The following is a 16342-nucleotide window of genomic DNA, read 5'->3' on the forward strand; positions in this document are numbered from 1 at the left end:
TCCACTTTTGCTATTTGATCGGAGGATCTCCAGGTGTGGATAGAAAAAAAAAAAGGGAGGGGGAGGGGGCAGTTGCTACGTTCTGCATGTTCAAATACGTTAAAAAATGAATAAAATGAAGAGGGATTCACTATATACGCCTAATGTGAAAGGAGCAATGAAATTGACATTCAAAACAACTTTGTTAGCAAAATCATAAACTACAATACATGCTAAAAACTTTCTAATCCAAGGAAATGACTGAATCACGAATATAAATAACAATGGTTTGGTTGTAGTGCTGAAAAAGAAAATTTTAAAGCAAGTCATAAAATTAAATACCACTAGATGGCACTGTAGCATCAGAAATGACAAAGTTACTTGTTCAAATTCACAGCGAAGGTTGTTCAAGTTCCAGCGAAGAAAACACAGAGATCGGAGTACTTGTGAGAGAAACTTCAAGTATTAGGCCACGCTCCTAAGAAACTCCAAGGACGGAGCGGTCAAATGTCTCCTCGAAACAAATATAACCTCTTGCCAAAATCGAAACAAGATGGAGTCCACATTACGTTACGCACGCATTAACGTTGCGTAGGGAAACGTGATGACAGAGAACGACCCTTGAAGAAGAAGTTCGAAAGATGGAACCACCTGATGGCTGTCCTGCATAGAATCTTCCGATGGCTGCGCTGCCTGAAATCTTCGGGTGCCTTGGTTACAGGTAAGCAACAAAGTCGGGTGGTTGGGATTTGACAAATTACGAACCTTGAAATGCTCGTTGCTTTTCAAAAGATGCTGAGAGATGTTGAATTGCATTTCGTGAGGGGATTTCATTATTTGTAGAAAGCACACAGTAACAACAAAATACGCAGCGTCACCTGCTGAGTGTCATTGCAGAAACTAGAAACACACTCCAAAATCTCTCACCGAAGCTGCTGTAGAAATGAAATCACAACGCAGCCTGCTAACAGCCACTGTAGAGGCGAGAAACACACTCCACAATTACACACGGTGGGTCATGAAGAACCTCACGCAGGAGGGTGAAAAGTACTTCTGAATGATTGCAGAAGTTCAGAAGCGATTGATGGCAGAGTCAATGAACAAGTTCACTCATTTGATTCTTAACTTTGAGGGTTTACAGTCAGAAGCGCTATGACCATGAATTATCAGCGCTGTATGGAGATAAGTTTAGAAGAATGATAATCCACTAATTTTCAGGCATATATGTCCATGAATTATCACCCTAAGATAATGCCAAAAATTTCAGAGCTCATAGAGTAAAGGTATAAGTACTAGAGCCCGCACCGAAATCTCCCAACCTCCATACTTTCAAAGAATATGAGTGAAAGTGAGTTGTGTGGCGAATGCTCTAATGTTAAACTGCACACAGTGACCTTAAAACCATGCAGAGATGGTAATAGGTATATGTGGGATGAGCTTTAGTTATATTTCTTAGTCAAGAAGAATAAAAGTATTCACTTAAGATAAGTACCAGTCTTTGTGTAATCCACAGCAGAATCAGATAGAACAATAACAAAAATGTTGTCTGATGTGGCACAAAAATGTTGTCTGATGTAGAGATCACAATCCTGTTGCATGAGTCCATCCCAAGTGCGTCGCCAGTGTAAAATTCAAGTAATAGATAAAGTTGGTAAGACTCCAAGTAGTAAGATTGCAGGTTAAGTTTATTCCAGTAAAGTGATCCCATCCATCCAGCAGGAGATATCAGGTGCAACTGACATTCAACTGCAGATGCATCTCTACACTAGGTTCTATTACCATGGTGCACCTTTAAATGTAAGCAGCATCTCTGTTATGATAGATACAACTATGAAATAAGAAACTTTAAGTAACTTCAAGATATTACATGTATGCAACGCTTGTAAACAGCATCTGTGAATGCCAGTGTTTACATGCTTCGGCACATTATAGTCACTGCCTTTGCCAATGTTTATTTTAAAAACTACAATCAATTACTAGCCCCAAACAAAAGCGGATTAGCTTTTACCTGGTGGAAAAGCCTTTAGGATACACCATGGCTACTTTTACATCAAGGAAGCTTTCAGTTAATTTCACTCTTGGAACATTGACTCAGCAGAACTTAAAATCACCTGGGATGAATTCAACGCTCACGTGAAGCCAAATCATGTGCTTTTCAACAGGCAAGTGAAAAGAAGTAACGCGAGAGGATGGTCGTTCTCCATGAGGAGCTCAGCGCTTTCAGGGTATCGATCCTTTCCAATGGATCCGGCAAGCTGCTGAAGTATCAAGAATGAGTAACAGTTTAAAATTAATTAAAATAATTACGTTCAGTGGCGTGGGGTAGACTAGGGAGGATTGGGTAAATTGAAGTGGGGCAGACTGGAGTGGAGTCAATAAAATGGAGTGGAGTGGGGTAGGTTAGTTGGATTATAGTAGGGTAGAATGAAATGGAGTGGGGGTTGATTAGGGTGTTTTTGACTGGGGTATATTGGGGTGGAGTTGGGTAGATTGGTGGAGTGCGGTAGACTGGAGTGGTGAGGGGGAAGACTGGGATAGGGCAGGAAAGATTGGAGCGGAGTAGCTTAAAGTAGGGTAGATTGAATTGGGGTAGATTAGATTGAAGTGGAGTAGATGGGGTGATGTGGGGCAGTGTGGAGTGAGATATATGATGGTAGATTAGAGCAGATTTTGGTAGACTGGAGAGCGGACAATTGAAGTGGAGTGGAGCAAGGTAGATTGGAGTAGGATAGATTGGGTGTATTATGGTACAGTAGATTGGAATTAAGTGGGGTAGTTTAGAGTGGGGTAGACTGGACTGAAGTAGGATAGAGTGGTGTGGGGTAGGTTTCATTAGTGTGTGGTAGACTGGATTAGGGTGGGGTAGATAAGAGTGGAGTAGAGTGGGGTAGATTTGAGTGGGGCAGACTGGAGTAGGGTGGGTTGGATTGGACTGGGGTATATTTGGGTAGCAAGTAGTAAATTGGAGTTAAGTGGAGTGGGGTAGATTGAGTGGATAGGTGTTGGACTTGGCCCTTTTTGCAGGGTCATCCCTAAACTTTTTGCCTTCCTCCTGTATTTTTTCTGACCTGTTGTTGGCTGTTTTATGACTCTGGGCACCTTACCACTGCTAATCAGTGCTAAGGTGCATATGCTCTCCCTATGGTAAAATGTATACATTGATTGGTGTCCATGTTTGGCTTATTTGGTTTACTATCAGCCCCTAGTACAGTGCACCAGGAGTGCCAGGGCTTTCAAATACAAATGCTGCTGGTGGGCTTGCAGCACTGGTTGTGCCACCCACAGAAGCGGCCTAGTAAAATGTGTCTAAGGTCTGCCACTGCAGAACCTGCGTGCAGTCTGGTACTGTCGCGCTGATTGCGCAAGTGCACCTACTTGCCAGTCCCCAAACCTTCACTTAACTACATATTAGTCACCCCTCTGGTAGGCCCAAGGGCAGGGTGCATTGTAGGTATAAGGTAGGACATGCCCTGATGTGTGTGGCATGTCCTAATAGTAAATTACAGCCATTTTCGTTTTTCACTATTGAAGGCTACCCGCTCTCCATAGGCCAGAATGGGCTGCTGGAATTACTACACGCTGTAATCCCAGTGGACTCAGAGAGCATGGTAGAAAGTCAAGTTTAGTATGCCTGAACTCAGAATAATAAAATACTTCTTTTAGTAAAGTTTATTTTAATATCCTGTGTTTGTAAATACTACTTTTAGAAAGTTAGTATTTACTGACCTGGCCATTTCAGTCCGCCTCTGCTTTGTGTGTGTGTGTGCTGCCTAGTTTCAGAGGGGAGCAGGGCTGGGGAAATCCAGGAGACAGGCTGGCTGCCAGGTGGTGGGTAGAGAGATTACACCAGGATGGGTGGGAGGAGTACACCTTGACTCTGAATAGACCTGTGCTCTGCCACCACAATGCCGGCTCCGCCCCCTGTGGAGCAGCTGATATCTCTGCCCTGCTGCTGAAAGGAAAGAGCAGAGTCGCCACAACAAAGTGCTCCAAAACCGGACTGAGCCAGGCCCAGGCCCCCTGGCGACAAAGAACAAAAGAATTGCTGTATAAAAGAAGGAGCCCTGCTCCTAAGAAATCAGATCCTGTTTGCGCCAAGAAGAAACTCTGCCTGAAGAGAAGAACCTGGGAAAGCTGCATGGAGGAGTACTGTCTCCAAGCCTGAGAGACTGGCCTGTGGTGGGTGCCTTGCTGCTGGAAGGAGAGGAAAAGACTGAAGAAAAGACTTTTATTCACCTTGTGCTTTACAAACAATCTCCAAGGGCTTGCTTGTGAACTTGCCCCCTGAACTGCGCCCCAGGAACAGTGGGCGCTACCTTTCCCTGGAAGAAGAGGAAGCTGCTGTGGGTGACCCTGCAACGCTGACCCCAGAGAACCTGTGTGCCCCCATCTCGCTGAGCACCGCGACTTCTGGCTGCCCGGGCTGCTGTGAGCACCGTGAAGACCAGCCCGCCTGGCCTGACCAAAGCAAACAACTGCCCCTCGAGTCGTAGTTCGCAACGTGAAGGGAGACTACCTGCGTCCAAGCGCCGAGCCTCTGCGACCCTGAGCCGCCGAGACCACTGTGAGGACCCAAGGTGCACTGTTCGCCGATCCTGGTGTCTGCCGACAGCGCAACGCGCTGAGAATCACCCCCGAGCTGCCCCTCCTGCTCCTGACCTCTGTGGTGTGCTGAGATGTCCCCGAGCGCCCCCCGAAGCCTCATCGTCCACTGAAGAGCCGGGACTGCAACGCGACGCGGGACGCCCTTTGCGGGACTGCTGAGGCCGCCACAAACTCCCTACAAAGATCCAAGGTACTGTGAACTGAAAGCGCCCTCGTACGAACCGTACTTGCCTTTGTACGGTCCGTACCAGCGCTGGCGTCGCGCTACGCTATTCACAGGTGAAGCGTGAGCTTTGGTACGGGTCGCACCAGCTGTACGAAGCCTCCCAGCGAAGGTACGGTCCGTACCGTTGAAAATATATAGACGTTGCTCACGCGGGAAGCGTGAGGTTTGGCAAGAGGCGTACCGGACTTGTACGACGTGTACCTACGAGGGTACGGTCCGTACGGCTTAAGTCCTAGTACGCGTGCTCACACGAGAAACGTGAGAAACGGCACGACGCATCTAAAAACTCGTACGAAGCGCACCGACGGCCCTACGAAGCGCACAGACCTCAAAGAAGCGTATTTTGAACCAAGAATTGCCATTTTAAGAGGATTGTAGTGAAGTAGAATGGGTAGACTGGAGTGGGGTAGATTAAAGTGGGACGGATTGGAGTGGGTAGATTGGGTGGAGTGGGGTTGAGTAGATTGGGTAGATAGGAGCGGAGTAGTTTGGAGTGGGGTAGTGTGGAGTAGGGTGAGGGTAGTGGTGTGAGTGGCGTAGACTGGAGTGGCGTGGCATGTTGTTGAGTGGCGTGGAGTGGTGTGGCATAGTGACAAAGAGTGGAGTCGAGTAGCATATTGTGCAGTATGCATGGTGTAGTAGCGCACTGCCATTACAGACAACACATGTTCAATTGAAATGACCATTACATCTGTAATTAAATACTGTTTCACTGCACACAAATGATAATGTGTGCAAATGTCGTCACCTAGTGTATTGATCGGATTCAAATATTTGTTCCCACTGTACTTCAGAATTACAAAAAAAGTTGTCATTTGTACTAATTACATTATATTCTGAAACATTAATGCAATTCATTTTTTGTGCTAGAAATGAACAGAAAAAGCATCCTACACTCTCTCCTCTAACATTGATCCTCAACAGGATTGTCACAAACTCTCTTACTTTGAAGTCTGTGAGAAAGAAAAGTAAACACAAATCTCCCTTGGAAGAGAGAGCTTGACATTTGAACCCTGCCTTTGAATGCACAGCAAATGTGACAAGATATAAAAAAGGCTGTTTTACAGAAAAACAAGTTTGTGGCAGAATACAGTAGACATGGTTTGGTCAACGGGAGGAACAAACGCATGCTGGGCAGCCTTAAGCAAATAAAGCCAGCAAATAGAAAGTCAGAAAATGTGAGTTACAAACCACAAAGCCAATGGTAAGTAACAGGCAGAACAAATTCCTGGGTCAGCTTTCTCTATGTCCCCAGGAAGTCTTTAGCAAACCAGACAGGTAGGCTTTGACATAAAAATAAACAAGTGAAGAAACAGTACTCTTTGAACTCAAGGAGTCATTTTACTATCACTCAGCACATCCTGATGGGACTGAATGGGCAAGAATACGCCCATAGGACTTTTACCCAGGGTACCACCTACTTACTAAAATGCATATGCTTATGTTCATCGTTAAAACAGTGGCACTCTCAGTAGTTCGTCTAAATGTGAAGAAGACCTTTGAATAAATGGGGCCGATCAAACAGTCGGTATGCACAACAGTGGGCATGCCACTCCACCCTACCCTTGAGCAGGACCGGCCCACTCTCCCTTTTCTCTATGTAGGCTGCTGCATGCAGCAGCCTACATAGAGAAAATGGCCCAGGTGGGGCGCGCTCAGATTCGCCTCGCCAGTTCTGATTGGTGGAGGGGAGGGAGGGCGGCTGCGTTTCCCGATGACATAAGAAGAGCTGCAGGCAGCCGGTATTCTGCTGGTGTGAATTCGGCGGCCGCGCCAAGTAATGCTGAAAAAAAAGGATTCCCGGGGCTCTCGCCAGGAGGCACGCACCAGCCATTTCTTCGGTAACGCTGCCTAAAACAGTGAATTACTAACCAGGAAGTGGGGAGATGTGGCCTAAGGGCCGCAGCTGCTTGGTTGAAAGATGTGGTGGAGAGAGTGGAACAACCTTGTGACCAACCGATGCACTGTTCAGTTTGCAAGAATTATGCTCCGCTCCTGGGACTAGGTAAATAGCAATCTGTTTGTTTCTATTTTTCCCCTCCTATTTCTTACCGGTATTGGTAAGGACACCTTGGTCCTGAATAATCAAATATTTACCGATTACAATGAAAGTCACTGTATGAAGGATAGTAATATGTTTAGATCGGTTTCAGTTACATTGTTAGAGTCCTGGGAAATGGACTTTGGCCTTAGAGCATGAGTGGTTAGGCACCAACGTCAGCCGCGGTGGAAGCAAGCAGCTCCCGCTTTGCGCCTGAGCCTTTGGATTTGGGAAGACAAGATACCAGATGGTGCTCCCCTACTGCGGAGGCAGCCCTGTGTGGAGGAGACCTAGTGAAGCTTGCAGGCTATGGGAGTGCCTGTTACGGTGCTCTGTTCTCGGGTGGCAAGGAGGTGATTTACCTGACTACTAACCTTGACTTTCGCCACAGCCCGTAATTCCTGAGGTGCGTGACTCAGAAGGACCCAGAGGCCTACCCTGGTGAGGAGGGAGAGACTGGGCTGTGAGGTGATTTGGTTTGGTTTTTCGCCTTAGAGGTTTTCGCCACCCAATCTTTGGCCCTAATGGAGACCTGAGGCGACATATAGCTCATCTTTCTTAGGCAATAAGGTCAGGCGGCCAACGCCAATGTCTAATATCGATAGTAAAATAAGTTTTGTCTAAGTCTATGTTCCCGACTCTAAGGGAAATCTAATCATCGGGAGGGGCACAGGAAGTCCGGGCCCATTTTCTTTCAAACAGCTTAGGAGTTTTAAAAAATCTCCTGGATAACCCTAACCTCAGTAAAACACCCGCTAACGGTCTGGCACTGTGAGCCAAATGATTGTGGGACCATGAGATCCGGTCGCCTGCGTGGAGTAATAATTAGAAAGAACTACGGTATCATCATGTGAATGGAAATTAAATCTCTGACCTTCATTTGTTGTTGTCTATGCTTTGATGGAAGGAAAACAAGCATTTGATTTCTGCTGAACTGTGAAGCGCCCAATGGGGGTTTCTCCTAGTACAAGGTAGGCCACTTTAAAATGTTGGCAATTGCTTTGTCTGCAGGGAGCGCCAATGACATTCGTGAGCTAATTATCTTTAACTTGCATTTTCAAGAGCAGCCTATGTGCTGCTAAATGAAGTGTAACATGTGCATCTGGCGATTGTATTCAACCCTATTCTTTTAAAATAATACAGTCAGGCTAAATGGATGGCACGGGTGGAAGCAGGAATGAAGCACGATATGGGACAGTTTTAAATGTGTTTAATTATTTCAAGTCTACATATCCTACCTACTTTTATAAATATTCTTGCTTTCTGAAATGTGGTTTAACCTGCACCATTTGGTCCTTTTTTTTTGTTCTTCAAAATTTCCTTGGCGTGAGGGTCCTGCAGTTCCCCTTTAGTCAAGCAGGCTCGCTACGACAAAAAACACATTTAGACCCTTTTTTTACACCCCACCACTCTCAAATGTCACCAGCCACCACTGGTGTATACAATTGAAAAAAATAGAGTTTGGCCAGGTGGGCAACAGAAAAGAAAAGCACAACAGCAATGAGGAGCAAGCTGCCCAGGTGCCTTAAATTTTTATTTTTTTAAAGTAATAAAATGAAAAGAAGAACGGAAGGCACCCGGGCGCAAAAGGTAAAGCGTGGCATAAATAATACAATTATAAGGATTTAGTTGAAAGAAAAATAAGAACGTGCAGCCCCTATAGTTATAACGTGCCGTGCTGACAAAACATTTAGATGAAAAGGTGCAAGCAAAGCGGCACAGATGCAGGAAAGCATGTTGTGCCTCCAGTCGGAGAAAACATTAAAGAAATTAGTACTTACAAACCTAAAAAGTCATACTGTGTAACAACTGAAGTAAAAGGGCCAGTCCTCATGGGAGGATACAAATGAAGACAAGGTGGTACTAAGGAGGAACTAACAGGCCTTTTAACAAATCAGAAGCCAGCATTTACGAAGGACAATGACACAAGCCAAAGGCAAATATGGACGGGGCTTCTATTCTATACGCCAACAGCACATGCGGTGCCCAGGCTCGACCTAAAAACGATAACTTTTAATAAATGCCACTCAATCATTAACTGAATCTGAAAGGTGAAAGGTGAAACGCTTTTACATGCTAAAAAAGACAGGTTTTTTTTTCAATTTTGAAGAGATCATAATTTTTTTATAATTGTTTAGTGCAGGGATCACATGCCAAACGGGTCAATGGCTCGGCTTAGGTTGCTTGAGCCAAGCCAGATCACTTGGTTGGCGGTTCTCCCTGTTCACTTCTTGGCTCGCCCACCTCCAATCTCAGAAGTGATGATGGTCTCATTTTACAAAGGCAGTAGTGTTTTGTATTCTTTGCAGATCAGTTAGGTGGCATTCCGGACAGTCTCCATGTAGGCCACCACCCTTTTCCACCCAGAAGATAATCTGGGCTCCTGCATGTACCTTATGGGACTCTGAGTAGGAAGCGTAGAAACGCGCACAGTAGACAGGAGCTTAGACAGTTTTTCATGAGACCATCAAATTGTGTCCACCTCAAAGACGATGCCCAGATCAGATGCCACCTGCAAACTTCAAGGGGACACACAGGAGGGGAGACGTGGAGTAAGGGGGCGAGAATAGGTTGAAGGCTACTAGTAGCCACCAGCAAAAATCTGAGTAAGATAACTCAGCATTTCAACATTAATATTAACAAGGATGTGGCCTCAACAAGGAATGAGCACTTCTGAAAAAGGTGAAATAAAGAAGGGCTTAAAAACCACATTTGAGGCTGAGCCAAAACATGACTGGAGCCAGGTCCAAATCAGGTGGAAAGAGTCCGTCGATGAAGGCCAGGCACGTATTTCAGCCATAAAAACAGGACATAAAAGTAATGACAAGGAACCGGTGCTGGCATAAAACAAAGCTCCTGGGCCAAGTAATGACTATGGGCACATTCTGAAAGTCTGTGCACAAGTGGCGTTTCAGGGACTTTTCTCATGTATGCAGGCGAGTGATTTCACAGCATGGTTAGGGTGTAACAGCACATCCCGTACTACCCTTCGGTTCAGGCATGGTCGAGAGGGGTCTGAAGGTCAATCGAACCCAGGAGAGGAGCATCCAATCCTTCAGTCCATCTTCGCTTTGCTTCCACAGAAGGGGGTACTTCACCCTTGGTGGGTAGGACTTCTACCAGAGGCTCTTGACTGAGGAAGGCCAGGACAGAGGGTAGGGACCAGAGAGAAAGTCAACATGCAAAACAAAATTAAGGGGCCCTGCAGAGATTTACAGAAACTTCACACATCGCAGCTGGGGTGGGGAGGAGAAAGGTCAACACTGCTCGAGCATCTCACAATACACAGCAACTAGCCCACCTGCAGCTGGGTGCCCAGGGAGAGAGGGCACACAGAGGCCTGTGGAGTGAGGGTAGCGTGTCCTTCAAGGTTTCCATCCCTGGGGAGAAACGATGCTCCTCTTCAAGTCACTGCAGGGCACCTCAGAAGTACTTGCACACCGCAGCTTTGACTTCAAATCATTTGAACAGACAAGGGTCGGGTACTTCCTGGCCGGCGAGGGCACTTGTATAATCTCCTCGCTTTCAGAGCAGATCGCAGGAAATCTGGTGTTTGTTAGAGCACAGAAAAGATACGATTGGGGTTGAATTAGTGTAACCAAAAGACAGTTTCAACACACAATGTTTACTTTAAAAAAAACTTTTAAAACTCAAAAACGCTGGCTTAGAGAAGTCTTGGCCCACCAGCCCATTCACTGAAGTACAAGATTTTAGATGCTGGTGTAAGAACAAGATACAGTGCAAGAGAGACAGTGGCTGAAGTGAGCTGACTAAGTGCCCGTGCTGGAGTGGGCGGAACCAACATGAGAATGACAACTGAACAGACCAATGGACGAAGAAGGCTGACAAAGTCCCGCTATGCATGCATGTATGCATGTATATTTTATTATTGTATGAGGGCAATATTAAAGTTAAAACTACTGCCTACACTTGACTGAAGGCGGCAAGGGACCCATCTAATGGATGCGCGAGTAAACAGTGAAAACCGTGTTCACTGTGTTCCATGTCATATTTGGGCTTTGCAGCGCTTGCTTTTATGAAACCTCCAAAAAGAAAGTCAACCACAAACTTAGGCAGGAAATGCAAAAGGAAAGCCGCCACATGATATAACCTCCCACATAAGAGCGCTTGGTGAAGCACATGGGCACCTAAGCTCGCAGCGCTACGTTCGGGCAAGGGACCTGGCTTGAAACCATGATGGGGCCAACAGAAAGCAGCTAGAAGCGAACGCCGCCGCCATCAGAGACAGAGAAGCAAACGAGGCACAGTTGAGACGCACTCTGCATCATATATGAAAGAGCACATGAAAGGAAAGGGCCGCGCTAAGAATAGGCCGAAGTGTGTCCATGAGGCGCTGCGGCCACTCCAGGAAGGAAGCGGCTGGGAGCTTCGGACAAAGGCTCGGGCCAAGAGTTATTAATAACCGATGCTTTGAAGCTGTACCGTCCTTCGGATCCGAGGCAGGGTCCTGGAACAACTGCCTTCAAGCCCGGGGCTGCCGGTGACCTGGTCTACCAATGCAGTACAGTAACCAGCGCCACTAACCTAAAACAAGCGCTACATGTGAAGCCATTTGGACTTGGCAGGCTGATGACAGTTCTATTAAAAAAACATTCATATAAAAAAAGCATACTGCAAGCATAGATACACAGATAAAAAGAGAAGCATGCCGCCATCCAAACATTACAGCTGTAAGCGTGCCATTAATCATTCAAAGAAAAAGTAAGTATACCTTTGTATTACGGTAACCCGAAGACCGTGTTTAAACACAAAAGGATCACTTAAAGAAAAAGAAAAAAAATACAACATAAAAAATAAAAATGCATGGCTGTAGAGGAAGCTCGCCACGCCAGCTGTTTCTGCATTTGCATTCTTTGCACAATGCCTCTGTTGGCACACCTTCTCCGTCCCTAGTAAATGCGAGGTCTGTTCCACCGGTGGTGTGTTTATTTACCCAGCCCGTGGCGCGTGTAGCAACTCATGGCCGCCCGTGCTGATGGAGGAGAAGTGTGTTTACCTCTCTTCTGCAGGGGGCGGCTCTGAGCGGAGGAGGGGGAGCCTGCTGCGCAGTGTGCAGAATGGGGAGATGTGAGTGGCGCGCGCCTGCTCGCCCCGGGGCCGCGGCGTCAGCGGCAGGTGGGGGGGCGGGACCTCCCACAGGCAGGGAGGGCTTCCCTTCGTGCCCGCACCGTTCTCGGGTTTGCTCGGGGTTGCGGGGGCGAGAGACACGGATGTGCACAGAAGGTGCAAGCGGGACACCGAAATAGGCTGCAGAAAAGTCTCACCCACAAGTTGGAACTCGTTCCTGCATCTACGGAAAATCGGCATGAGTTTTTTGTTTTTCTTATTATAAATGTTTGGGACACAGCCGTGCCAATGTGCAACGTCTCTTAGGGCTTCTCTGATGGAAACTGCAGATTACAACGGCTTGGTGGGAAGAGAGCCTCACAGAATGGGCAGGGCCTAAGGGAGACAGGGCGTGTACTAACCCCATTTCCAAAGAAGCCTGACAGAAAACCAACAACTATAGATCTCGCAAGCACGGGGCCCAAGGGAGACATGGCGTGCACCAACCCCACTTCCAAGGAAGCCTGACAGGAAACCAACGACTATAGATCTCGCAAGCGAGCAACGCATGCGCTGCGTCGCAGGCGAGACCTAAAAAGCATCAAACCTATTTGTAGACACTGACACGATGAGCCTCTCCTAAAATTGTTCAGTATACCAATTCAGGCGAGTCGTCAGTAACATTAACATAAACACATGATCGCCCACCTTCCCTTCCACTTAACGTTACATTTGAAAAACTATTCTCATGAAAACAGACACTTGAAAAAAAAAATTGGATACCCAATACCCTGAATACAATTACTTGGTGCATCTATATATATTTTTCCACACAAAGCAAACTCCATTATCGTGACCCCCACATAGATGCGGTTGTACGGGTGGATAGGAAATTACAACACTTAATACGGACAAACAAAAACAAGCATTGGCATAGCCAATAGGTCTCGCTTTTGGGACCTTATAAGTATTTAGTTATGCAACTGTTGCATGGCTAAACACTTATAAGGTCCCAAAAGCGAGACCTATTGGCTATGCCAATGCTGGTTTATTTTTAGAGGGAGAGTACCGGCACTTCTCAAGAGAAATGCTATACTTTTAATTGGAGAGTACTAGCACTTCTCAGAAACAAGCAGGTACTCTGGTACAGAGTACCTGCACTTCTATTTTTCCATTTCAATCACTGGGTAGCTGTGAGGGTTAAGGCACGGCACAGTGGCATAGCCAGTAGGTCTCACCTTTGGGACCGGTTTAGTTAACCAGCACAATATACTTGGTGCAACAACATCAAATGTTGCATGGCTAAACCCATAAGGTTCCAAAGGCGAGACATATTGGCTATGCCAAATGAGGAAATATGAATTTTATGATCAGTTATGTCCCCTATCTTAGACCCCAACGGCTCCATGTGCATGCTACAAGTACATGTATGTTCCCTCCAGTTCCAGTTATGAAGACGCAAATACATGTGCGTCCACCGTCAACATGTCCTCTTTCTGATCCGCCATGAATGAGTCGGATATTCCGTTCCTAAGTATGAAAGGCCACCGACTTTATGTGGGTCACTTTCCACATTTTACAGATTCAGGCGAGTAGGCCCTGAATTCTGCCCTCAAGCCTTTTCCTGCCTTCTGCCTCTGAAAGCTCCAGTCCGAGCCCGCATCTGTATCCATGAACTTTGTCCTACTCCCTGCGCGGCTAACGGTGCCTGATCCGGCCTGTTGCCTGCCAAAAACTGTATTTCACCTTCAAGATTATCTGCTCTGCTCCTCATCCGATGCATTCCTGTCTAGTAGTTTAGGTAAACATTCTTCCAGCTACCGAGCAAAGGGCCAGGCCTCACTGTCCTCATGCAAGTAATTCATAGCCCTGTTACTATGGAAGATTCCTGCCCCCTCGCATCTCATGTAGACACTTAGACGCTTGTACACGCACTAACAGTCAGTATAGAATAGATTCTGTCCGAGAGACCTTTCCTTTTGGATAATACAGTTCTTTAAACATAAGATATTAGATATGATTTGGGATTAGGTTGACATGACCCCCCAGACTTCTGTCTCCACATATAGAGCTAAATGTCAAGTCCCCTTCACCCTCTAGTTGCACGTCCATCACACGTCATGCGGCTGCGCACGCATCTCTGCCAAGTATTTCTGCTGACATTGCAGGATTCTCTTATGGATCCACCCACTTGTGACATCATGTTTAATGACGTTTTTAGTTTACGCCTATGTTTACGCCTTTTTTCATTACGTATGTGTATTATTATCTGTATTATCAGCTGTTACGCCTCCTGCATCTGTCTTAATGTAATGCTTTTCATATAAATACCTTTACTTGTCAATAATGTATTGCCTTCCTTCCTGAACCCTCGTGGTGATGGAATTTGATGCCTATGGTTCGAACCATAATTCCTTTGGAGAGGAATAAAGCCTTTCAGAACCTCTAATACCACGGATTCTGCCTCTTATTTTGACTGAGTTATTCTTACTAGACTTTACCGCATAAAAAATAGTACAGGTAATTAAATATTTACCACATAAATTGGCGCCCGAACAGGGACACTTTCTCATCTCACGCGCCGGAGGTGCGTTGCAGGCCCGGTCTCCTGCCACAGCTGGACAGACAACAACGCGTACCCGCAGGATTTCCTGTATCTCCCTCCGGCCAAGCGGGGGTGACTGAGGCTGCGATCAACACCCAGACGAGGCGGTGAGAAGTGCGAAGTATCCCGACCAGAGCCTAGCTGAGAGAGCAAGATCCGAGGTATACAGAGGCCCACCAGGTTCCGAAGTTCCGAGTCGAGTCGAGTCCAGTCCGGTCCAGTTCAGTTCAGTTCAGTTCCGAGGCCTTCCGTTCCGTGCTACCCGGTGAGTACCGTCGCCGGGGAGGCATTTAGACGTGCACATAGGTTGTGCCGGTCAAGACGGGTTTGGGTACACAAATCCGGTCTGCACTGTTTCAGCAGTGTATCTGTACTGTTTAGCAGTATATCTAGTAATGTTTTGCATATAATTAAGTATTATCTAGTGTTAGTATTATGTCAGTAACTAGTTTTCTATTAGTTATTATCGTTCGTTAAACTGTTAAATGTTAAATGTTTTAATACGTTCTACATATTGTGGTATGAATGATTGTTCATTATTGTGTTTATTGTATTAAGAGTGTTCAAAATTAAGTAATAAGGTCTAAAAATGCCGCTCTTTTCAAAATTAAGACAGATCAAAACCAGAAAAGGGGTACTCGAAGAAGCTGTTCCCATTCCACCTAGGGACACTCCAGGGTACTTTATGTATCATAAGCATGGCCTAGATGCCGTATTATTTCTTGATTTATGGGTGGAATACACCAAAGATTTACCAGAAAGTCAGAGATGGCCCACAGCTGGGACGCAGATTGCATCATGAGAGTAGAAGAAGAATTATGGAAAAATAAAGCTAGACAGTCACAGAAAGATGCCATTGAATTATGGCGTAAAGAATCATATAGACGTACAGAAAAAGCGCTCAGACAGGAAGAGAAAAGTAGGGAGAATTCGAATAAAGCCCGAGAAAATATATTAATTGAGGAAGGTACCCGAGTAAAAACAGAACAAGTAGACAGACAACGAAACACTCTTATGAATGGTATGTATCCTCTTCTGGCCGAAGGGTTACCTCAGGCCACCCCGGAAATACCGAAAGACTTGACACCTCCATTACTCCCGATAAAAGCACATCCCAAAACAGCAAAAGATGTTTTCCTTTCTTCCTATTTAGATGATGTAGCTCCTGAATATGCTAATGTTCCGCCACACACATCGCCTACCGATGGTACTCAACGCCAAGATCATCCGTCTGTATCCCCGCAACAACAAACTCCTACGCACATTCCCACAGGTCCATCTGCTTCTACTGCTTTCCCTACATCTGCAGTTTCTATCTTACATCCAACAAATCCTTTCGTGCTTAGCACCTCAGACGGTGCGATAGGAGGTACGACAGAAATTTTTGCCACGCCACCCCGAGGAAATAAACTATCCCTTAGAGATTTAGCATACGAACGTACACCCCAACTAGCAACTTCCGACATGTTTAAAGAGCATCTAGTGGATTGTAGATATGATCCTGTGCCCGGTAGACGGGACGGTATGCTGCTGTCATCACTACGTATACGACGAGCTTCAAGGTATTTAGCGACGCTACCAGGAATGATGGCACATTTAGACAATATATATCACTTTGTCCAATCAGGGCGAGGCCCTGAAAGTATTGACGAAGCCATGGAATACCAGAAAGTGGATGTACAGAGACAACTGTTACGCTTCTTCATAAACTGTGTGATCAGAAACCAAGACAGGCCTGAGGTAGAGCAGAAGGAAATACAAGTACTTACCAGATGGGGTCAGAATATATCAGAAGGGAAACATGATAAACAGACATGTA

General features: G+C 46.0%; 1 protein-coding gene across 7 annotated transcripts in view; it reads right to left on the bottom strand.

Moving 5' to 3' along the window:
• The window catches only part of LOC146809297 (uncharacterized), a 245255-nt gene that overhangs the window by 199333 nt on the left and 29580 nt on the right, over positions 1-16342 (bottom strand). Inside the window, exon 2 of one of the 7 annotated variants that reach the window (XR_014966391.1) lies at positions 10153-10397. The exons of the other annotated variants lie outside the window; for them this stretch is intronic. The gene's annotated coding sequence lies outside the window, so the exon portion shown is untranslated. The remainder of the gene's footprint in view (positions 1-10152; positions 10398-16342) is intronic. 7 annotated transcript variants of the gene reach the window in all.

Source organism: Triturus cristatus, chromosome 7 (genome assembly GCF_964204655.1).
Source record: "Triturus cristatus chromosome 7, aTriCri1.1, whole genome shotgun sequence".
NCBI classification, from domain to species: domain Eukaryota; kingdom Metazoa; phylum Chordata; class Amphibia; order Caudata; family Salamandridae; genus Triturus; species Triturus cristatus.